We start from the raw sequence: 25,288 nt of genomic DNA, 5'->3' as shown, positions 1-25,288 counted from the left end.
AACTACTCCCGCGACCTCATGGTCCCCTGGCACACTGGAGTATAGACCACCCGCAGCGCACCGCCACAAGTTAACGAACCTCGCGACCCGCATCCGTTGCTGGTGCTGCATTACCCGTGGTATGACGCGTCTTTATCGCATCAACGGACCAAATACCACATCACTGACTCACCACGGCGGGCGCACACAAAAACTGTCTGCCTCCAGTGTAAATATGAGCGTCGCTGCGACCCTTGGCAGTACAAAGGAACGGAAAAAAACTTCAGATACGGTTCGATCTCGTCCTCACGAGGGCAACGAATTACCTTCTGCCTTGACTCCTGTTCATTCAGCTACTCGGGATATAATCCGGAAGATTATCCGCTAGTGACTGAAACGCGCGACAGGATTGTCAACGGATGGGCATTCATTCAGGAATGATACGATGGATCGCCATACGCCGTGAGTACAGATACAGATCTAGAAGAACGATTACTGTTTTACGAGCATTTGCGGTATTATTAACCAAGCAGCATGAGCGTTGCTGTGACGAGTATTTAGTTTCCTCACTGAAAACAATAGACAGTTTTGCAAAAACAATTGGCGTCTTTACATTATCGCCTCCCAAGGAACCTCCACCTTATAAATACTACACTTTTATCTTGGTTCCTTCGTGGTGGTCTAATTTTTTTATGTCTCATGACAAAAAAAAAAGTTTCAGATCAATAAGACGACATGTGCGGTAAGCATCTGCTGCAAAAGTACATCAACAGTTGTTGCTGGAGGGCCTCGACGAAGCAGCTGTTGACCAATCATATCGTACACTTGTTCCTTGGATACAATCGTATGGCAGGCAAAGGAGCAAAGGTTAATCGTCCCTCAGCGACACTCTTCGCCACATGTGACTGGAAAGTGTACTGCTGAAATAAGGCTCGGGGAGTTGCCTGAGAGAGGGGTAACGATTGTTGTTCAGACTGCCCTCAGTATGATTCGAGATAGCATGCTGAATCCAATGGACTGGCGAGCCACTGAACAATGTACGCTGACATTACGGTAGCTTGAACTTGCATGTGGCTGACATTGTACGACTCGTCTTAGGACGTAACATTTTATCATTCAGCACACCTGCGAAGGCTTTCGAGTACTCATAGCAGTTTGAGGCGGTGGTTATTTCTAAATAATGGAAACTGAGATAACAACAAGCGTGATCTCAGTCTAGACATCAGCAGAAGTCGGAATATCGACGCTGACAGGACGACAGCCACAATCATGTTCCAGCTTCGAGCAAAATACGGTAGATGGATCTTTGAGGCCGCCGGCCGAAGACGCCGTGCGGTTAAAGGCGCTGCAATCTGGAACCGCAAGACCGCTAAGGTCGCAGGTTCGAATCCTGCCTCGGGCATGGATGTTTGTGTTGTCCTTAGGTTTAACTAGTTCTAAGTTCTAGGGGACTAATGACCTCAGCAGTTGAGTCCCATAGTGCTCAGAGCCATTTGAACCATTTTTGATCTTTGAGGCCAATTATGGCCTTACTCCTAGTATGGCGGATATCCCATACGTGACGAGTAGGGCCCGGATTTTAACGACAACTCATGGTTTCTTCCTGAACTTTAAGGTAAACTTTACACTAATTTGTACACTAATCCAGACAGTGTCGTGTACAAAATCTGTTTTTACTATGCATATTTCGGCCTGCTTTTGCCACAGACACAAGAATAAAAACATGCCAATCCGTTACACAGAGTTGCAGAAGAGATGCGATCAGATTACCCCGATGTGGACAACTTAGTTTCCTGTGGCAAGAAAATCAATTTTAAAGCTCCGTTACGGCTGCAGAATACAAGGCACAAGCGTCTTCTCTGTCCCTGCCCCTCATCCTGTTCTTACACGATGAGGGTCTTGGCTTAATGCTGCTGAGTATTATTGCACCAAAGACACCAAAATGAGGACAGCATTTTGCAAGCTTGATAGCGATGAATTAAGTGTTCTCAAGTCTGTAAAAGAGGTCTTTACAGATACCATGTCTGTAAACTTTGCATACATCAAAACAAACTTTTCAGTGGTGTCGAAAGCATCACACGACTGGAAGGTGCTGGTAATCAACTGTGTGATGCCCTGAGTGTTGTGTTAACATGTGCAGAGTGAGTTGGGTCGAGCTCGTGACAGACAAAGTGAACAACAAACTGCAAACTGTTCTACGGCGGAAACTTGGATATTCTACAACGTACAAAGCAATTGAGTCTTTCTGGGAATCCCACAACATTTGAAAACAGTGAACCAAAGCTGGAGCTCCAGTGACCTCGCCGCCTTCAAATACGCTCCTCCTGTGATGTGGAGAGGAGCTTTTCCAGATAGAAAACTGTCTTCGGCGACGAACGTAGATCTTTGAAAACAGAAAACCTGAAAATACACCCTGTGCGCCAGTGCAATCATTGAGAAACTGAAAATTGATAGAACGTTTTAACAAATTGGGAATACTTTAAGCAAGTGGTGTGCAGTAGTAAAAACACGGTTTTATTATTCGTATACGTGTCATTGTTATGAGTGTACTTGGCGCTTTTTTCCCATACCAATGCACACATTTCGAAAACAAGTCCTAGTTAGTTTTAAAAAACTGCAAAAAAAAAGTACTACACTCACAATTTCTTCAGAAATGAATTCTGTACTGCATGGTGCATTAAACAAATCAACAAGGACATTTTAAATAAACTTCTCTAAAGTTATATTTTAAGGTCACGTTTTTATAATTTTTAGGTCATAAATGCTTGCACATTTCAATGGTCTTTTTTTGTTTTTTTTTTTTTTTCGTCCTAACATCCGGACCCTAGTGATGATTCACGACGTAGCACAACGGCAATACGTTGCCCAAGAGTTGTTCGAGAAGACGGAAATTACTGTCAATGTCAATAAAGAAGAGGGCCATAAATGCTTGAATGGTGTTTGTACTGTGTCTCGCGGCGAGCAGGCCATCGGAAACAAGACCGAAGTAGCTGTGTCGGTTGCATTCCTTACGAACGGGACGGTCCTCGCACGAACATCGAGATCTTAAAGTCAGCGCGGCAAAAGTTAAGCGCCAAAATAGATGACTTCGTTTATAAGCTTAGTGAAATAACCAACAATCGATCATGCGTGAGTAACGTATCAAACCGTTAACCATCAGACTTCTGAAATGAACGTGTTCAGTGTACAAAAAGATGTGGGTAGGTCCAATAGTGTTACGCACCATGAGAGACGCCGACTCTTCCAACGGTTTTCGTCACTCAGCAAGGAAGTAAGAAACATTAAGAGTTTAACGTCCCGTCGGCAGCGAGGTCATTAGACGGCGCAACTCGGGCCTGAGTTCAATGAATTTTGCAGGTTTTACACGGATAAAGCATTGGATTAAAAACTATAGGAATTCAATAAATGAGCTCAACTGTACGAATATGGAGGGATTTTATTCTCACTCATCCAGTTTACAAATATTAAACTGAGTATTATTCCATGATTTTAAATGTTCTTCATAGGAGTATTACTGAGGAAAAAGTCTGTTGAGTCCACATTTTTGCAATGGTTGGTGAAGCGATGTGTCCATATTTTTGCAATGGTTGGAGAAGCGATGTGTCCACATTTTTGCAATGGTTAGTGAAGCGACGTGTTTACAAACCAGTAATAAAACAACTTTTTTGACACTTAATGATTACCTCAGTTTTGCTCCATGTTATATAGACTAGCAGAAAGGTAATCGAAGTCACTATCTGAATATCTTTCGGAACCTTTTATTGTGTAGGCCACGACGTCTGATGGTTGTTTTAATCTTAAAGCCGGGAAAGGCCGGTCAGTTCTTAATTCTTAGGATTTATGCTTAGTAGTGACTCATTCCCTTGACAATATACCGAGCGAGGTGGCGCAGTGGTTAGTACACTGGACTCGCATTCGGGAGGACGACGGTTCTAACCCGTGTCCGGCAATCCTGATTTAGGTTTTCGGTGTTTTTCCTAAATCTTTTCAGGTAAATGCCGAATCTGTTCTCCCAGAACGACTGTTTCACTTCCTTCTATTGGACTCAGGAGGCCGAGATTTAATAAATAAAAATTTTATTCCATTCCATTTCATGATATGCCACGGTCCCATTGCTCCATCCAGTACTCCCTCGGCCCGTGTACAGTCCTGTCCTACCATACAAGCATCGCTGTCGCACTACGAGAAATGTGACAGTGTGAGGGACGACTCATTATTCTAGTCCCATTTCGAATTCGCTCTGAAGCAAATAATGCACCATTTTTTGTGACGAAGCACACTGGTTTTTTCTTTCTATTTGCTTTGGTGGTATTTCAGTGGATGATCTGGCTTTGTGAGTCCGTTGCGTACACCGTCTCAGTAACAAGATGGTGGTACATTGTTCTGTCTGGGTTTGGATGTATTCGGGTCATTCTTCACGGATATTAAAATTAACACAAGCATTATTGTATATTGATCATCGGAAAGACTTTTTGAACTTAGTACTATCAATTATATAGGGACGGTGTCGCGATATTTCAGTACGGATGCACAACTGGGACCGAACCCTCGGGTAAATACATTTAGGCTGCGATCAAGTGGATTAATGGATAGAGGGCGCTACTCTATAGTCTGTGGCATAGGGAGATTTGGGTCGGATGGGGCTCGTGCTCAGATGGACGAGACAGTTAAGGAGAAATCCGGGTTCGACTCCCGGTTCGGCACAAATTTTTATCTGTCGCAGTCGAGTCGCTCATTGCCCCACTGCACCTAAATACCGCATATTTCTTTCGTCACTGTACTATCAGACAGTTCAAACGTTTGATGTTTTACTGGCTGGTGCCTGCCGAAATGCTTCAAGTCTAAATTTCCCTTGTGCTGAGCGCTGGATGACAGTTCCGAGGGACGACTTAGTTGGAGAAAGAAACTGTTTATTGCTGCAATGTGGGAAACGTTTGCACATTCGGATAAAAATTTTAGGAAAATGGGAATAGGTTATGCTAAAAGGAGATATAATCTTCTCCTGAACTGTGTCTTAGTTTCTCACAGCAGCAGCGATATGTAGCAGTAGGAATCGGCGATGACACCCAAAGCTTGCTCTGTAGTTTATATTTTGAGTCAAGTGCCTTACGAACTTTCGTAACCGTCTTGTTGATTTGCAGCTCCTTGTATTGGCCAAACATGCAGAAACTTCAAAACAAGATATTCGGAACATCTCAGAGCTTTAAAAAGCAACAGCTCCCATAGCACATTTGCTGACCACCTTGTAGCTAACGATCACCACCCAACCACAATATAAACAGACTTAAGAATACTAAAACCCAGCCACAGCCTATAGAGCAAACTGACCATTGAGGAAAACTTCCATATACAAAAGGCAATAGCAGAAGGAAAACAGGTCTTAAACGAATACACTACACTCTGCAGGGGCACACTATTTAACACATTAAAGGAACTTTCCAAATAAAAACAGCGCAAAAAGATAAAATCTACACACACACACACACACACATACACACACACACACACACAAAAGATAAAATGCAAACAAAATTCAAATTTGGCGCCGAACTGTCTGATGAACAAATGAACACTGCCGGCCGGAGTGGCCGTGCGGTTCTAGGCGCTACAGTCTGGAGCCGTGCGATCGCTACGGTCGCAGGTTCGAATCCTGCCTCGGGCATGGATGTGTGTGATGTCCTTAGGTTAGTTAGGTTTAATTTGTTCTAAGTTCTAGGCGACTGATGACCTCAGAAGTTAAGTCGCATAGTGCTCAGAGCCATTTGAACAAACCAACAAATGAACACTGACTTGGCTGGGACACACAACAAACCACAATCACACTGTGTTCTGGTGTAGTGAAAAGTGTTTTACTACGTTATTTGTGGAAAATACTTGTTATAGTTACGTTTGCATCACAACATCTCAGCATGATGCGGAGAATGGAAGTGCTTGCCACACGAAAACGTCAGTAAATACGAAAATAGGTGCGGAAACATCGCAAAAAAGTAAATTACATTCTAGAAGATAGGTTAACTCCCAGCAAAAAACCTTCTGATCAACAACGTTTCGTTGCAGATGACAAGCTCCCTGTAGTAATTAACACAAAAGTGATCCAGAAAATTCATGCACACCAAATGTAAAGGTATTTACAAAAAGAAACGATCTGTTGTTTGAACTAAAAATGCACATAATTTTATAATCATTTAACAAAAGTGTTCACATTGCAGAATAAATAAAAACGAAACCCCACTGATGATGACACAGGGGTGCCGAAACACATTTGGGTACTGAGAATAACAGTGTTTTGCATAACTGGCGGACCTCACATCCAAAATTTTTTTCGTAACCGTTCTCCATTTCATTATATGCAGTGCAGAGCGCTCATTTCTGTACAACCCCAAGGCCAAACTAACTAAATAACAACTGGTACAATTCCAGTTTCTGCATTGACTTTTCGCCTGGTGTAACGTACTGAATATCAATCCACGAAAGTAGGAAGCCACATGCTAGTACACCGACCAGCCTTGTGTATCTTTTTCTGTATCAACTCAGATACATTTGAACGAATCCTGCGCGGATACCGATACTTATTATAGTTAGAATATGTATAAGTTCAGAACAAAGGTTACGCATTTCACATGACCTACGAGTCCTTCTTTGTCAACCTGAATTACGTTGCTGTCCATAGTCGCAACAGGGCCGATTTAAGGCCCAAGCGACATAAGCTGAGAGGGCGCCACAGACGTGCACGTTATACAGTGTGTATCACAGTTAGTAGCGGAAACTAAAAGGGGTGATGGTGTGCGAGGGAAAGACCGAGGCGGTGGGGGATTGGGGGGGGGGGGGGGGGGGGGGGGGGGCGCGTGGCACCAAATGGAAAGCCCCTTGTGTGGAGAAATGTTCTCGAACCGGCGCTGGACCGCAGAACTAATTACTGCCGATGATCGGAGAACTGTATCATGTGGATCCCCCAAGGTCGAAAACAACGCCGAGTAAAAAGCAGAGATTGATCAGAGTTACAGTCTTCTCGTCGAATATTTAAACTTCGCTGTTCGTTTCATAACGAAATTAACGGCCATGGATAATTTCGTGCACCAACCGCAAACTTGTCTCTTAGAGAAGGTGATGGATTACAGGATCACTTGACATCTTTATTTGTTCTTAATTTTTTAGGTCCCTCTTTGGAATAAGATGTCACGCTGATAATTAATAATGCTATGACAATAAGTTGGACACCAATAGCCGCAACGTGGGCAAAAGCGAACAACGGAATCTTAAAGATTTCCAGTGAAACTAAAATCAACAAAGGAAAGGAAGGAAGATCAGAGTTTAGCTCTCAGATGACAACGAGGTCATTGTTTGGATTGTTTTTGCTTACGGATAGGGAAGGACGTCGGCCGTGCCCCTTCGAAGGAAACATCCCGCAATCTGCCCGGAGATGTTTAGGAAAGTCACAAAAAATGTAATTCTAGATTGTCGGACGTGGATTTGAACCGTTGTCCTCCCAAATGTGAGTCCGATTTGCTAGCCACTGCGCCACCTCGCTCGGTAAAAGCGAACAGTCTATTTTACAGTCTGTTTTTCAAACACCTGTGTGAGGAGCTGAACACAGTGCCACCGGGTGTTCTACAAAACAGTTCTATTAGGTGAGAAAATTAAATTTTTCCGTGTCTTATATCGATTGCAAACGTTGGCTTGCAAATCCAAACCAGAATGGTCTAACCAACTACCTCATTACAGAGGAAGTGAATATTGCAAACATCGCAACTGACAGTTTCGGCGCGGCGCTTTCCGATCACTTGGTTAAGGTAAAACAAACAAGAAGCAGCGTATCACGTGAACAGGCAGTGCCACGAACTTGAACGGCCAACGTTTGGCCTGTTTTCGCAGCGTACGCCGATAGACTCCAATTAATGTCAGCAACTTTGATATCTGTCCAATGACCGGCAAAAGATCAGGGGAACGGAGTCGAGGGACAACGTAAAAGATTAGACCGAGCGGAAAAGTACTGTCCAAAATAAACAAACCTCAATACGGCGCGCTACTTTCGAAATATCCAGCGTTGTCTCTGGCGATAGGATCGATGGTAATCACCACGATGCTACAAAACCCCACCATAATTTATAGAAGCAAAATGTTAATAATATGACTCCCAGTCTGGAGATAACATTCATTCGATTCCTCGTCTGGCTATCTGCACAGACGTTTGTTATGTTTTCCCTAAACTTTAGCGGAGTGCTGGGAGGGTTCCTTCAATAATACGCCGTCTGGTTTCTTCCACTTATAGCTGCTGAACTTTATTGGACATGGTGTGATTCCAAGAGAAATGTGTGAAATGCCTGCCGATGATTCCCTCTTAGCTGTGTCATTAATTTCACTTGCCAATCTGTTGTTCTCTCGACTATGGTGCCATCGGGCTTCTTCACGTGTAGAAGAGATTTCGATAGCTAAACGAAAATTACTCGTTTAGGACAAAAATTTTGGGAGGAACAATTGGAAGAACTTTGGGAAGAAAAATAAGAAAGTTATGGCCGTTCGTACTCTTATATATGGTTCCGAATCATAGACGTTAGCAAGGACACGAAAAATCACGTTTACAGGCAGCCGATACGAAGTTCATGAGAGATGTAAGAGGCCGTATGGATAAAATAAAGAATGAAACGATAAGATGAGAGTTAGAAATCTTTCCAGTTAATGACAATGTATAAGAGAACAGAATGAAATTGAAGGATCATGTTGACATAATGATAGAAAATTTACTGCGAAACAGATAATGAATTACCGGCCGACTGGAAAGAGAAACCTCGTAAGAGATGGATGGATGTTGGATAACAGAAACCAGAACAGGTGACAACGCCTAATCATTGGAAGGATATGGTGGTGATGATGATGATATATCACAACATGGGAATTCTTAAGATCACCAGACAGACGGAACGATATATAAATTAGATATATTCACTGAAACAAAAATTAGATCTGCTCAGCAAAATTAAATGCTTGAAATGACAGGTAGCTTGTTACATGCTATACAAGATTGAGCCACTCACAACAGTTTTTTTTTTTTTTTTTTTTTTTTTTTTTGGTCATCAGTCTACTGACTGGTTTGATGCGGCCCGCCACAAATTCCTTTCCTGTGCTAACCTCTTCATCTCAGAGTAGCACTTGCAACCTACGTCCTCAATTATTTGCTTGACGTGTTCCAATCTCTGTCTTCCTCTACAGTTTTTGCCCTCTACAGCTCCCTCTGGTACCATGGAAGTCATTCCCTCATGTCTTAGCAGATGTCCTATCATCCTGTCCCTTCTCCTTATCAGTGTTTTCCACATATTCCTTTCCTCTCCGATTCTGCGTAGAACCTCCTCATTCCTTACCTTATCAGTCCACCTAATTTTCAGCAGTCGTCTATAGCACCACATCTCAAATGCTTCGATTCTCTTCTGTTCCGGTTTTCCCACAGTCCATGTTTCACTACCATACAATGCTGTACTCCAGACGTACATCCTCAGAAATTTCTTCCTCAAATTAAGGCCGGTATTTGATATTAGTAGACTTCTCTTGGCCAGAAATGCCTTTTCTGCCATAGCGAGTCTGCTTTTGATGTCCTCCTTGCTCCGTCCGTCATTGGTTATTTTACTGCCTAGGTAGCAGAATTCTTAAACTTCATTGACTTCGTGACCAACAATCCTGATATTAAGTTTCTCGCTGTTCTCATTTCTACTACTTCTCATTACCTTCGTCTTTCTCCGCTATACTCTCAAACCATATTGTGTACTCATTAGACTGTTCATTCCGTTCAGCAGATCTCATTTAATTCTTCTTCACTTCCACTCAGGATAGCAATGTCATCAGCGAATCGTTCATTGATATCCTTTCACCTTGTATTTTAATTCCACTCCTGAACCTTTCTTTTATTTCCATCATTGCTTCCTCGATGTACAGATTGAAGAGTAGGGGCGAAAGGCTACAGCCTTGTCTTACACCCTTCTTAATACGAGCACTTCGTTCTTGATCGTCCACTCTTATTATTCACTCTTGGTTGTTGTACATATTGTATATGATCCGTCTCTCCCTATAGCTTACCCCTACTTTTTTCAGAATCTCGAACAGCTTGCACCATTTTATATTGTCGAACGCTTTTTCCAGGTCGACAAATCCTATGAAAGTGTCTTGATTTTTCTTTAGCCTTGCTTCCATTATTAGCCGTAACGTCAGAATTGCCTCTCTCGTCCCTTTACTTTTCCTAAAGCCAAACTGATCGTCACCTAGCGCATTCTCAATTTTCTTTTCCATTCTTCTGTATATTATTCTTGTAAGCAGCTTCCATGCATGAGCTGTTAAGCTTTTCCTAAAGCCAAACTGATCGTCACCTAGCGCATTCTCAATTTTCTTTTCCATTCTTCTATATATTATTCTTGTAAGCAGCTTCGATGCATGAGCTGTTAAGCTGATTGTGCGATAATTCTCGCACTTGTCAGCTCTTGCCGTCTTCGGAATTGTGTGGATGATGCTTTTCCGAAAGTCAGATGGTATATCGCCAGACTCATATATTCTACGCACCAACGTGAATAGTCGTTTTGTTGCCACTTCCCCCAATGATTTTAGAAATTCTGATGGAATGTTATCTATTCCTTCTGTCTTATTTGACCGTAAGTCCTCCAAAGCTCTTTTAAATTCCGATTCTAATACTGGATCCCCTATCTCTTCTAAATCGACTCCTGTTTCTTCTTCTATCACATCAGACAAATCTTCACCCTCATAGAGGCTTTCTATGTATTCTTTCCACCTATCTGCTCTCTCCTCTGCATTTAACAGTAAAATTCCCGTTGCACTCTTAATGTTACCACCGTTGCTTTTAATGTCACCAAAGGTTGTTTTGACTTTCCTGTATGCTGAGTCTGTCCTTCCGACAATCATATCTTTTTGGATGTCTTCACATTTTTCCTGCAGCCATTTCGTCTTAGCTTCCCTGCACTTCCTATTTATTTCATTCCTCAGCGACTTGTATTTCTGTATCCCTGATTTTCCCGGAACATGTTTGTACTTCCTCCTTTCATCAATCAACTGAAGTATTTCTTCTGTTACCCATGGTTTCTTCGCAGCTACCTTCTTTGTACCTATGTTTTCCTTCCCAACTTCTGTGATGGCCCTTTTTAGAGATGTCCATTCCTCTTCAACTGTACTGCCTACTGCGCTATTCCTTATTGCTGTATCTATAGCGTTAGAGAACTTCAAACATATCTCGTCATTCCTTAGTACTTCCGTATCCCTCTTCTTTGCGTATTGATTCTTCCTGACTAATGTCTTGAACTTCAGCCTACTCTTCATCACTACTATATTGTGATCTGAGTCTATATCTGCTCCTGGGTACGCCTTACAATCCAGTATCTGATTTCGGAATCTCTGTCTGACCATGATGTAATCTAATTGAAATCTTCCCGTATCTCCCGGCCTTTTCCAAGTATACCTCCTCCTCTTGTGATTCTTGAACAGGGTATTCGCTATTACTAGCTGAAACTTGTTACAGAACTCAATTAGTCTTTCTCCTCTTTCATTCCTTGTCCCAAGCCCATATTCTCCTGTAACCTTTTCTTCTACTCCTTGCCCTACAACTGCATTCCAGTCGCCCATGACTATTAGATTTTCGTCCCCCTTTACATACTGCATTACCCTTTCAATATCCTCATACACTTTCTCTATCTGTTCATCTTCAGCTTGCGACGTCGGCATTCATACCTGAACTATCGTTGTCGGTGTTGGTCTGCTGTCGATTCTGATTAGAACAACCCGGTCACTGAACTGTTCACAGTAACACACCCTCTGCCCTACCTTCCTATTCATAACGAATCCTACACCTGTTATACCATTTGCTGCTGTTGATATTACCCGATACTCATCTGACCAGAAATCCTTGTCTTCCTTCCACTTCACTTCACTGACCCCCTACTATATCTAGATCGAGCCTTTGCATTTCCCTTTTCAGATTTTCTAGTTACCCTACCACGTTCAGGCTTCTGACATTCCACGCCCCGACTCGTAGAACGTTATCCTTTCGTAGATTATTCAATCTTTTCCTCATGGTAACCTCCCCCTTGGCAGTCCCCTCCCGGAGAACCGAATGGGGGACTATTCCGGAATCTTTTGCCAATAGAGAGATCATCATGACATTTCTTCAATTACAGGCCACATGTCCTGTGGATACACGTTACGTGTCTTTAATGCAGTGGTTTCCATTGCTTTCTGCATCCTCATGTCGTTGATCATTGCTGATTCTTCCGCCTTTAGGGGCAATTTCCCACCCCTAGGACAAGAGAGTGCCCTGAACCTCTATCCGCTCCTCCGCCCTCTTTGACAAGACCGTTGGCAGAATGAGGCTGACTTCTTATGCCGGAAGTCTTCGGCCGCCAATGCTGATTATTTATCAAAATTTAAACAGTGGCGGGATCGAACCCGGGGCCGAAGACGTTTTGATTATGAATCAAAGACGCTACCCCTAGACCACGGATACTTCTACTCACAACAGTTAATACTGAAATAACCTGACTCGAAAATATCTTCCTGTAGTTCAAGACAAAACAATAAAACACCACTTAACACAGGAATGAAACATTGAAAATGCGTCCAACCGGAGATCCGCGTTGGAACAAAGGCCCAGACAGAGATAGCAGGACTAGCTTACCGCGCCAGCGCGGAAGAAGTCGCCACGCTCGACAATAGATATGCAAACGGTTGCACCTTTAGCAAAACCGTGACCCGAAAAGCTATCGCGAGCGTTTTATTCAAAAACTGCGGCACTAAACCAAACTGCTCGGTCAATGGCTGCTACCACGTAACGAAAGTAAACTCACAGATACCGAAAATGGTAGCAACAAGCGCTTTAGTGCCATCAGAAAGTGACTCCAACATAGGACTGCAACAAGATGAGCGTGAAGAAGCGGCTCTCGGCACTTTTCTCAACTCGGCTGCGCCCCCACAGTCGGCGTCCGCCGGCAGAAAGAAGTTCCTGCGAACAATCTAACAAGCAATAACAGTTACAATCTGCACCGAGCGAGGTGGCGCAGTGGTTAGCACACTGATCTCGCATTCGGGAGGACGACCGTTCAATCCCGTCTCCGGCCATCCTGATTTAGGTTTTCCGTGATTTCCCTAAATCGTTTCAGGCAAACGCCGAGATGGTTCCTTTGAAAGGGCACGGCCGATTTCCTTCCACATCTTTCCGAAACCCGAGCTTGCGCTCCGTCTCTAATAACCCCGTTGTCGACGGAACGTTAAACACTAATCACCACCAGCTACAATCTGTTCTGGCCCGGCTTCCCGATTTAGCAGTTGGGGAGACTGAAGTGGCGCCAATTTTGCGAAAGTGGGTAAGTCTTGTATGCTTGCGCGGCGCCGCAGCAGTGTCGTGTCCTTAATTAATAATCAATATGTGGTAAAGAAAATTTCTACACCCACACCAGTCGATAATTCCCTATTCAGGCTGATTGCCGGTACCATTCATTCATTCCCGTAAACCAGGTATACCTTGACCGCCAAGGTTACTTTGACCACTCATACAGCAACAGTTTACCAGCGCTCTGCTGGCTCTCAGTTGGGTGTTCAGTATATACTCTTTGGTGGGAAAGTTACTTCAATATACGCTAAACGGCACCCTGTAGTGTCGATTTTCTTGCGCAACAGTTGACGAACCTGGTGCGACTTTTGTTGTACACGAAAAGGTGTGTTAAGATATGGTTGCGCAAAATCCACCGATATCATTTAACTCCAAAGCGATCGGTGTTTTCGATTATATCATGTATATTACTCGATTAATTCTCAAAACAGATCGCTGATTAGTTTTTTGGTCGCATGTCGGCCACCATATTACGAATTCTGAGGTCATGTGCATGATTCTTCTGATTCGGGGTTACTTTGACCACTGGTCTTTGTTACTCCGGGATTACAGATACACAATTTATTGAACGCTAATTACGCCAATGAGAGTGTGAAACTAAGGAATACACACATTAACCGTCGGTATAAAGACAAAGGCTCATTTGTAATTGTTAATATGCCTGCAACTACGGAAAACAAATGTCAATCATAAATCACTGAAACTGCAAGCTGTTGTGGTCCAGCCAGTGATTCGGATATAACATATAATGTCAAATATCTCCGGAAACAAGGAATGAAGTTTGTTTGGCCATAAGTGCCAGAATGCACAGCTAAATTTGGAGATATGTGTATGGTACTCCATCCTAGCATCTTTCATTACATTTATAATTCTGGTGATGGATTATAACGTTTGATTTATGTACAGTAGTAGGTTTTTTATTCTCTTATGATACTTTATAAAACACTTAAGGAAACATTTAAGCTATTTATTTATTTCTTGGTGGTCAGTTTCATTGTGTTTTTGAAATACTGACCGCAAGTGGAATGGTAGCTGGCAGCAGTGGTGGTCAATGTATTTCTAAATCCGTGCTAACTTTGACCACCTACATTTTTTCCTTTAATTCCTCTGCATTTTAGAAAATGTGTTGTACTAATTAGTATGTAATTTTTTAATACAAGCCGCTATGATCACTAACATAAATATCATAGAAGTTAAAAATAGGCATGATCACATTTGAATCTGAAAGTCAGTCAAAGTATACCGGGTTTAAGGTAACTAATTTTATTGAATTCCGAATTAGTAATTCGGCTGATGTCATATGAGTCTTAATTTCGCAAGTAACCTGAATCTATGGTTGGAAATATAAATTAAATTTTACTAGCGACCCTCTCTTTATCAGGATGCTGGACAGGGCTTCGGTTGCGGCTTTTCCACGTCTCACGTACGTCGGAGAAAATCACTACTCAACTCCACGTGCTTTCTTTAACAGGTCGCTTGGGTGATACGCTAAACGTCGAAGTAAGAAGTAAATGCTTGCTGTGGAAATCAACTCGCCGAACACTTCATTACCTCCCCAGTTTATCGAAACACCAGAGTGAGTGCTGCACTCTATAGATTTTATCAGTGAATCGCTACAATAAGACTGGCACCGGTTTCCGAAATATCACTGACAAGCAAGACACTTATGTTTCCAATGCGCAGACTGTCGTGGTCATGACGTAGTACTGTCCTGAAATGACATTGTGATATGAACAGCTCGTTGGCATTCTCTGAGTAAAATACTGTTTCCCATTGATGGGGCAGAGAGAGCCGTGTGCTAATCGAGGTGAGGAAAGACGGGGAGAGGGAGAAGAGCAGACGGTTACTACTGACGAGAGATGGGGGAGGATGGGGGAGGAGGCGAGATGGACGACATTAGAGAGAACGATATCGAGCGGCCGGCGCAGAGTGCTAATCTACAATGTAGCTGTTTACTCCTGGTATAGGTTTCAGTGCCGGCTGCAACCAGACAAAACCGACCCAAAACTGCTGCAGAACTACACTGATGGAAAAAAAAATTGCAGCACCAAAAAATAATCAACAGTAAAGACATTTCTGGTATACCTTTGTCTAGGTACCATATTTAAGTGATAAAACATTGCAAGACCACAGGTTAATGTAAGCGTGAGATAACTCATTCCAAATATGAAATGCTGGTACATTAATAACCGGTGTCGCCGTCAGACTGTTGAACGAAACCTGCATGCATTGTGTTGCACAGGTGGCGCATATCAGTTTGTGCGGCGGTGTTCCATACCTGTTGCACCTGATCGGTCAATATATGGACTGTTAATGCTGTTTGTGGATGGCGCTGGAGTTGTCGTCCAATGATGCCCCATACGAACTCGAGGGAGACCTGTTGACTGGGCAGGCCAAGGCAGCTTGTCTGCACTCTGTAGAGCACGTTGGGTTACAACAGCGATATGTGAGCGAGCGTTATCCTGTTGGAAAATACCCTTTCTGAATGCTGTTCATGGATGGCAGCACAACAGGTCGAATCACCAGACTGAAGTACAAAATTTGCAGTCAGGGTGCGTGGGAAAACCACGAGAGTATTCCTGCTGTTATTCGAAACCACAACCCCGACCATGACTACAGGTATAGGTCCAATGTGTCTAGCACAATTTGGCTGCAGGCCCTCAATTGGTGCCATCCTAACCAACAAAAGGCCGTCAATGACACCGAGTTAGAACCAGATTTCATCAGAGAACACAGTGAGCTCTCCTTTGACTCCACTGAAGACGCAAATGGCCGTGATGTGGAATCCACGCTACAGTTTGTTGTGTCACTGTGGTGCCAACTGCTGCTCATATTGCTGCTACAGGTGCAGTACGATGCGCCAGAACCGTACGCCGAACACGATGGTCTTCGCTCTCGGTAGTACCACGTGGCCGTCCGGGGCTCGGTCTTTTTGCTACTGTACGTTATCGTGGCCACTGATGCCAGCAATCATCCTGCCAAGTGTTTCTGCAATATCGCAGAAGCAACATCCAGCTTCTCGTAGCCTTATTACACGACCTCGTTCAAACTCAGTGAGGTGCTGATAAGAGCGTCTTTGTCGCCTTAAAGTCATTCTTCACTAACATCAACTCACCACGTCTAATCTCAAAGGTAACAAACATTCACGACCGTTACAGCGCACATTTACAGCAAACCTGATTTGCATCCTCATTGAAGCGCTACTAGCGCCATTCTTATGAGACTGGTTCGAAATATGAAAGGACATCATCCTTCAGACGTAGAAACACGCCTATCAACTTTCGTTTATGTCAACACGATCCCTTCTTGGTGTTGCGATTTTTTTTTCCGTCAGTGTATCTGCTACGTGTCATTTTCCTTAAAATATGGAACTTCATCAAACCACTACCATAGGAGTTCCGGAACGTAACGTCCTGCGCGTCAACGGACAAATTGTAGCAAGCCTCGTTATAAACACCGGAAACGGTATTCAAATAACATGCGCACTATCCATAACTTGTACCTGGTCTCGAAAAACAATCCCGTGTTCGGCCATCCTGATTTAGGTTTTCCGTGATTTCCCTAAATCGCTTCAGGTAAATGGTGGGATGGTTCCTTTGACAGGGAACGGCCGACTTCCTTCCTCATCCTTCCCTAATGCGATGAGACCGACGACCTCACTGTTTGGTTTCTTCCCAATAATCAACCCAACCCTTGAAAAACAATGAATTTTAAGCAACACAGTATGCAGGTTCCAGTCAGAAATTAGTAATTTTCACATCGAAAAATCCAAAAATTAGAAATGTCTTTCCGAGATAAGGCAATATTGTTGCTTGCAGATCACGTTTCTCCGTTCCTTAGACGAAAACTGTACGTGACCGTTAGCCTCACTGAAACTTTGGTCACCACGAAAACTTGATATTACATACTCAGGTTATTCTACTTTAAAATAAACAATGTTTCAAAAACATTCATCCGATTTGACAAGACTGTCCACATCTATATCTATCCTATGCAAGCCACTGCGGTATTTGACCGATGGTACATCTGGTACCACTATCTCCCCCCTGTTCCATTCATGAAAGGCATGTGGGAAAGCTGACTGTTGGTAAAGCTGAGTATTATCTCTAATTTCTCTAACGTTCTAGTCGTGATCATTTCGCAAGACTTACGATGATAACACTGTAGTAATTTCATTTTATTGATTTGGACTACTAAGGATGCCACGAATTTTCTTTTCTACTTTCTTTCTTTCCAGTACAGTTGTTTCGCTAATCTTTTATCTTCTTTCTTCTGTGCCTACTGACCTGTCTTTTCTATTTTTCTTCTCGACTTTTCTTTTATTTCTTCCTCTGTTACTTCCATTTCCCTCGGGTCACCTTCCACTTCCTTGCTCCACGTCATTGATGCTTTTGGGATAAAAATTCTTTTTGTCATCTATCCTTTTTAGGTGTCCACAGAATACACCACCTTTTCTTCATTATATCTAATATTCGTTCTCCGGTGAGAGGACGTGACCGATAAAAGTAAAATTTAGAGTTTTATTGAAGAAATGACACATTTGAAAAAACGTGGAAAATTACTCATTTGAAATTTCATGCACAGACGGCCTAATTGTTGATAATAAGTTTGATTTTGATGTGGTTAAGCATAACATGCGTTAATAATTGATCAAATATTGTCAGATCTTCGGAATTTACTCGATCGGGGTTTTAGCACAGATGGTCACTGTAACAGTTCTAGAAGCAGAAGGACACGCGTAGAAACTAGTGCGTCAGTTGTTTATACTCGGTGTTAGTGCTCATTACATTTGTAAAAAGAGAGTGGTGGTCGCGAAGAAGTGCACCTATGCGAAAGAGATAGCGTACAAAAAAAGTTTGAGAAGCTCTGCTCCAGAGCTCTCAGGACCACTACACTAATAAACCGTGCAATCTCACGTTGCCCAGTTGTTGCAGACCTAACTGCTGAAAAATGATTACAATAACCTGAAAGTGTATTCAGGCAACAGGTGCAAGCCTTCAACGTGTAAAGTGTGGAACTCGGGGCCCGCGGCGCGCAACGGAAAAGCTGACTGGAGCTGCTATCAGCCACTGAAGGCCAGCGTGACGTGACACGGCTGCTATCACTCCGCCAAAGCGCAGGCCCAGTACTGAGCGACGCAGAACAATAAGGGGACGCGGGGATCCTCCGTTGTACTCGTAGCCAGGCGGAGAAACGTCCCCCCCCCCCCCCCAAACATACGGCGCCACCGTGTTTCTACCTTAAGACACTGTAGGTCTTCTTTTCGTGCGATACGTCACGTATCTATTCATCACCCGCAGCGCGGCTGTTGTCCACCTTAAGTGAATCCCGTGCAAATCTCTTCTACCACGTTGACTATTGCATCATTATTAGACTACATGCACCAAGTAGCTGCTTATAATTATCTTCATTTACGACAGACTGTTTCGGCTTTATCGCCATTTTCAAGTATCTGCGATTACAATTTTGGTGAGAACATGTATGGATGTGAATGTCAGTTACATTAAAGGAGCTTTGACTGTTACTGTCTTAATATGATGATAAATGATGTCAATATGTTGAAACTAAAATGTTAATAACGATGTGACAGTAGTTTGACAGTTCCACTCTTACGACGCTATATGTTTACAAAGATTGTGCAGACGAACAGTGATATTATTTTATTAATAAAATTTCATACGATTGTCTTTGACTGTTGCATATGTTTCTTCCGAATTATCTATTTTCGTGTTCTAAGAGTTCATCAAGTTTTTGAAATGGCTCTGAGCACTATGGGACTTAACAGCCTAGGTCATCAGTCCCCTAGAACTGAGAACTACTTAAACCTAACTAACCTAAGGACATCACACACATCCATGCCCGAGACAGGATCGAACCTGCGACCGTAGCAGTCCCGCGGTTCCGGACTGCAGCGCCGAGAACCGCACGGCCACCGCGGCCGGCTATTAAGTTTTTGAGGTAGTACCTTGTGTCAAAATTCTGTATGTCCGTTTAATATTCCTTGTAAGTATTTTCTCGTGTACATACAGATTTCTAATTCTTCAAGAATGTTCACTGCAAAACCTTTCTGTATTCTGTGCAGAATCTGGAGTGCATCTTCGATCGTATCAATAGTGTCATATTGATTTTTTAAGTTTAGAAAGAAGCCTGACTGATTACATTCGCTCTCTCTAATATGTTCTTTAACGTGAGATCACATTCATTGGTCAAACAGGAAGAAATTTTAACGTGAGATCTAAAGAAATGAGATTAGCGATTAATTTTACTTCAAAATTTTGGATCACGTATTAGATGAGTTGAAGGCATTCAACTACCTTGGAAGCAAAATAATGCATGGCGGGCGTAATAAGTATATTTCTACATTCGGACATAATTGTCGTAATGTGCGTGACCAAAATATAACTTAAATGTTTATTTGACGCTACAATTGCGAAGCCATAATCACATTATATAATTTTTTTTCCTTTAAAAAAAGGGGTTACATTACCGGTTTCAACGAACTACGTCGTCATTTTCAAATGTTTTACATCCTCCAACAGATGTTTTACTATATAATGGCAATTTTGTGGTCATAATTCCCAATATATGTTCTCCGCCTGATTTTTTACATTTGAAAATGACGAAGTAATTCGTTGATACCGGTGATGTAACCCCTTTTGTTAAAGGTTAGGTTAGGTTAGTGTTGTTTAACGTCCCGTCGACAACGAGGTCATTAGAGACGGATTACAAGCTCGGGTTAGGGAAGGATGGGGAAGGAAATCGGCCGTGACCTTTGAAAGGAACCATCCCGGCATTTGCCTGATACGATTTAGGGAAATCACGGAAAACCTAAATCAGGATGGCTGGAGACGGGATTGAACCGTCGTTCTCCCGAATGCGAGTCCAGTGTGCTAACCAGTGCGCCACCTCGCTCGGTTTTTGTTAAAGGATAAAAAATTTATGTACTGTGACTATGACTTCTCTATCGTAGTGTCAAATAAACATTAATGTATATAAGCAGCAGACTAGCACAGTGAAAGATAGCATTCCTTGCTGAAAGACGTCTTCTAGTATCCAAAAAGCCCTCTATTTCAAACAGAAGTTCAAATGGCTCTGAGCACTATGCGACTTAACATCTGATGTCATCAGTCGCCTAGAACGTAGAACTACTTAAACCTAAGGACATCACACATATACACGCCCGAGGCAGGATTCGAACCTGCGACCGTAGCGGTCGCGCGGTTCCAGAACCGCTCGGCCGGCTCGAACAGAAGTTCCTGAGTATGTACCGCGTAATTATAATTAAAGTGCAACTATTCACAGAGGTCCCTTGTGCTCTGCAATTATCGTATGGCAGCGAAACTGACTAGATATTCCAATGCGTTCATGCGGACAATTTTCGCCACCAGGTGCAAATCTGGCGCCGTTAACGCAAGAAAGACGTGTAGAAATGATTCCATATGTAATGGATTAGCAACGGGACTAAGCAGAAAAGATCAAACAAATGAGAAAGACATAATGTTGATTTTATTATTATCCGCCGCTTACACTATTTGTTCAGTATGAGCACCAGAGACGTCGACGAGATGATGCATCCGTAAAACGCCGTGATCAACAGTTGCTCGCTGCAGTTCTGATGGAATCTGAGGAACGCGTTCTTCTATATTGAATTTCAGATCAGATATATACCGAACGTGTCCGCAGTAAATGCGTTCTTTTAGATATCCCGAGAGCCGAAAGTCACATGGATCCGTATCAGATGGTCTTACAAGCCATGCTTCTGGAAAACCTTTGGAGATAACAGGTTCATGGAACGTTGCATTCAGCAGATCTTTCAATGGGCGACCGAAATGAAGTATTGCTCCATCTAGTATAAAAACAGTCTTTTCCACACAGTTGCGCTCTTCCAAAGCAGGAAATCACATGCTGTATGAGGAGGTGTCAATGAAGTCACGGTATACCTGGCAGGCCCTCTCGGTGTATTCTCTTCAAAGAACAGCGGACCGAGAATAAAGCTGCTCCTTAATCCACACCAACCAGTCACATTAATGGCCCTTCGTGCGGTTTCAAAAAGTTCAAATGGCTCTAAGCACTATGGGACTGGACTTAACATCTGAGGTCATCAGTCCCCTAGACTTAGAACTACTTAAACCTAACCAACCTGACATCACACACATCCATGCCCGAGGCAGGATTCGAGCCTGCGACCGTAGCAGCAGCGCGGTTCCGGACTGAAGCGCCTAGAAACGCTCGGCCACACTGGCCGGCTCGTGCGGTTTCACAGTACCCCCAATTCGGCAGTTATTTGTATACACTGCACCCTGTAATGTAAAATGTGGCTCGTCACTCCACAGAATATTGCCCGGCCACATGCCGTCAACTTCTATCCGTGCCATAGACCGGAGAGCATATTCAGAATGTTGGCGAGGAGCAAGAGGTTCCAGTTGCTGCACCGTCTGGATCTTGTACACGTATCAGTGTAAAATATTCGTAGATCGCAAAATTTTCCTTACTGTCGACCATAGGATGGTCAATTCACGTGACACTGCACGAGCACTAGCACTACCTGAGACACACAGCCTCGTCAATAACTTCCACCGGGATGTGACGCCTTCCTCTTTCAGGTGCCACACCAAGCTTACCCGTCCTTTAAACCATTTCATGATATCGGGCCTCTCCTCATGTCTTTCAGTCAGAGATACTGTCTCAATGCAGAACTGTAATCGCTCAAGTTTCACTAACAGCGCACGGTCTCTCTTTTCGATAGCCGCACTCTCCACTCACGTTACGGCTTGTCAAATGATAAACAGTGTAGAGCGCCAGTTTCGCACCTGGTGACCAAAATTGGAAATAATTTTTTCTGACCGTAAATCGGTTCCGCATTAACGCATTAGCATACGTTCCCAGTTTCATTGCCATACGATGATTACATCCCACACTGGACTCCGTGAGCAGCTGCACTTTACCACTTGGTACTTCCGGAACACAACACTTTATGGAAGTAGATTATGTACTGGAATGTCGGAAAACCGGCTAAGAGGAAAATCGAAGCGTTTCAGATGTGATATTACAGAAGGGTGCTCAAAATTAAGTGGACTTATGAGGTACGAAAAAGAGGTGGTCCTCCACAAAGTCGGCAAGGAATAGAATACATGGAAAATGTGACCAGAAGATGCAATAGGATGAAAGGACATACATTAAGACATCAGGGAACTGCTACTCTATGGGTGTGGTATTCCGAAATCAAGAGGTTGACACAGGAGTGGAGGTGGTGGCGGACTGCATCAAACCAGTCAGAAGAGTAATGAAAAACCCCTGCTGCTGTGACCTGCCCCCCCCCCCCCCCCCCACGCTGCAAAAAAATACTGTTTTTAGTGAGAAAATCATATGGGAAGACCTCGAACTTTGATTTCCAAGTATGTGGTGGCTGTGTACCGTTCCCCATCACCAGACTATGCGCTACTGTACTGGACTCGATTCCAACCCTGTCAGCCGGCCCGACATGTGACGCTATTGGAGATCCGTCAGTCCATCCGATGCGGTCATTGAACTCTGTGGTCCCCTACATTCTATTTTAGATGAGTAGACCTTGTGCCGCCAGCTCGTCTACCTTATTTTTATCCGTAACTAGGCAATCAGCGTTCTGTAGAAGCACTCATCATGATTATCCACACGACGCAGATACACACTTGTCACTTCATAACAGCTCGAACACAGGCAACGGCAAACCACCTCCATTAGGAATTTATCCTGGAAGGCAAAGACGTTCATTTCCTGAATATGGGAGTTACTTAGCTTAGCTGAAACAAACGTACAGTACTAAAATATTTATGTGATGAAACGAAAGAAAAGGTGCAATACGACCCAAAAAATAAAGTGATAAGCGTACAAGGAGACGTAAGTGTGCTCTACAAAGTCACTCACAGCAACATAACAAAGGACAGCACCATTACAAAAAGACTACAGAGAAGGATCCTCTGATGTAGTTGCCACAGACTACAAAAAGAAGTTCTTGAACACAGTCACAAGTAGCGCTTAGTATTTTTTATTTATCAGTTTCGTTCTTCAGATGAACAAGATAATCTTCAGACTATAAAGTTTAAAGTTGTCTGACAGCACTAAATGTCATTTATTACTGTACTTAAAACGGAATTTCAAGTACTATAGTGCAGCCAGTTTAATCTTTAGCGCTATCAGCAAACTTTAACCTGTACATTCTGATGAAGCCCATGTGCATTTGAAGAGCAAAACCGATTCATAAAAAATACTTAGTGCGACACGTGGCTGCCTTCAAAAACTTCGTTTTAAGAGTCGTTTCTCCTGCAGGCAACGCCTGCTCTTGTTAGATTACAGAAATGTTTGAGCGACTCAAGTTTACGGGTGAGTGCTAGGGCTGTTGTGCTAACATCATCAATACGTTCACTTTCATATACCTTGCTGGGTAAATATGCGTAGGAAATGAAATAACGGAGTCTACTAGTTGCCAAACAGTCGTGAGTAGGAAAATGGAAAACAGACTACTGAAAAATCATTGATCCATTAAGTTAATAACAAATGGGAGCATGTAGACGTGTGCAAGAAAGGGCAATTTAGCATACCAGCTAAGATAAACAGCTCCCGCAAAAAGCATTTGTTCGCAGAGTGTGATACAAAGGTCTTACAAAAGGAAGGTACTCTTGGTCACAAACAAAACTGACGGGTGAGTACTGAGGAGAAAAAAACCTAGTGAGATGGTAACGCGTTTTGCAGACAGCAGTCTTTTCATTTGTGAATCACCAATGCGACGAATTTGTGGCTTATAATAATGGAATACAATGAGTGTGGAATGGAACTGTCAAAGTTTATTGACGGTCAGAATTTGCTTTTTAAATTAAAGTAAAAATGACCTGTGTCTGCAAACTCGACAGCTGAAGCCCCCTCACTTTGTTTGCCGTCCTTCAGAAAGTAGATGATTACATTTCTCGAGAACAGGATTATCGATTTAAATTATTACAAGACAGTAGACAGATGTGTGGTGATTGGAGCGGAGGAAACAGCGAGTGAGAGGGGGGGATGAATTGATGCAGACAGCGAAAGGTATAGATAGCAAAGCGTACAGATAACGGTAGACAACGTGGAAATTATAGGTACGAAGACAGAGGTAGGAGAAGAGAAATACTGATAACTGATAAGGAGGGGGGAGGCGAGAGATAAATAGAGGGGGGAGGGGGGGGGGAGATGGCACGCAGGGCAAAGAGGCACACGAAGAGAAATCTATAGTATGGACGGTACAATGAGTACAGTGGCGGGGGAAAAGTCTGTCTGTGGTGGACGGTGAAAGTCTGATTGTGGTGGAGAGGAAAGTTTGCTTCTGGTGGAGGGGGAAAATCAGTTTGGACTGCTGGGGGAAAGACAGTTTGGAGTGTAGGGGGAAGGTCAGTTTGGGGTGAAGGTCAATTTGGGGTGGAGGGGAAATGATGATGATTGGTTTGTGTGGCTCTCAAATGCGCGGTCATCAGCGCCCGTACAAAGTCCCAATTTTTACACAGTCCAATCTAGTCACTGTCACGAATGATGATGAAATGATGAGGACAACACAAACACCCAGTCCCCGGAAAAAGAAAATCCCCAACCCGGCCGGGAATCGAACACGGGACCCCATGATCCAGAGGCAGCAACGCCAGCCACTAGACCACGAGCTGCGGACGAGAAGGGGGAAGGTCAATTTGAGGTGAAGGGAGAAAGTCAGTTTGGGGTATAGTCAGTGCAAGGTGGAGAAGGACAGTCACAGTGTAATGGAGGTGGAAAGTCAGTAAGGGACAGAGGGCGAAAGTCTGTGTAAGGCAGAGGGCAAGTTATGTGGGACGGAAGGGAAAAGTCAGTGTTGATAGAAGGTGAAAAGTCAGTGGGATGGAGATGTAATGTCAGTGGGATAGAGAGAGAAATACTGAGATGGATAGAGATGGGGGCAACTGGACA

General features: G+C 43.3%; 1 protein-coding gene across 6 annotated transcripts in view; it reads right to left on the bottom strand.

Moving 5' to 3' along the window:
* Positions 1 to 25,288, bottom strand: part of LOC124619379 (proton-coupled amino acid transporter-like protein pathetic) — a 234,082-nt gene that overhangs the window by 101,020 nt on the left and 107,774 nt on the right. The gene's annotated exons all lie outside the window — the stretch shown is intronic.

The sequence above is a fragment of the Schistocerca americana genome, chromosome 6, assembly GCF_021461395.2.
Source record: "Schistocerca americana isolate TAMUIC-IGC-003095 chromosome 6, iqSchAmer2.1, whole genome shotgun sequence".
Classification (NCBI taxonomy): Eukaryota; Metazoa; Arthropoda; class Insecta; order Orthoptera; family Acrididae; genus Schistocerca; species Schistocerca americana.
Note: the sequence above shows the minus strand (reverse complement) of the source record. Positions and strands in the feature narration are given on the sequence as shown.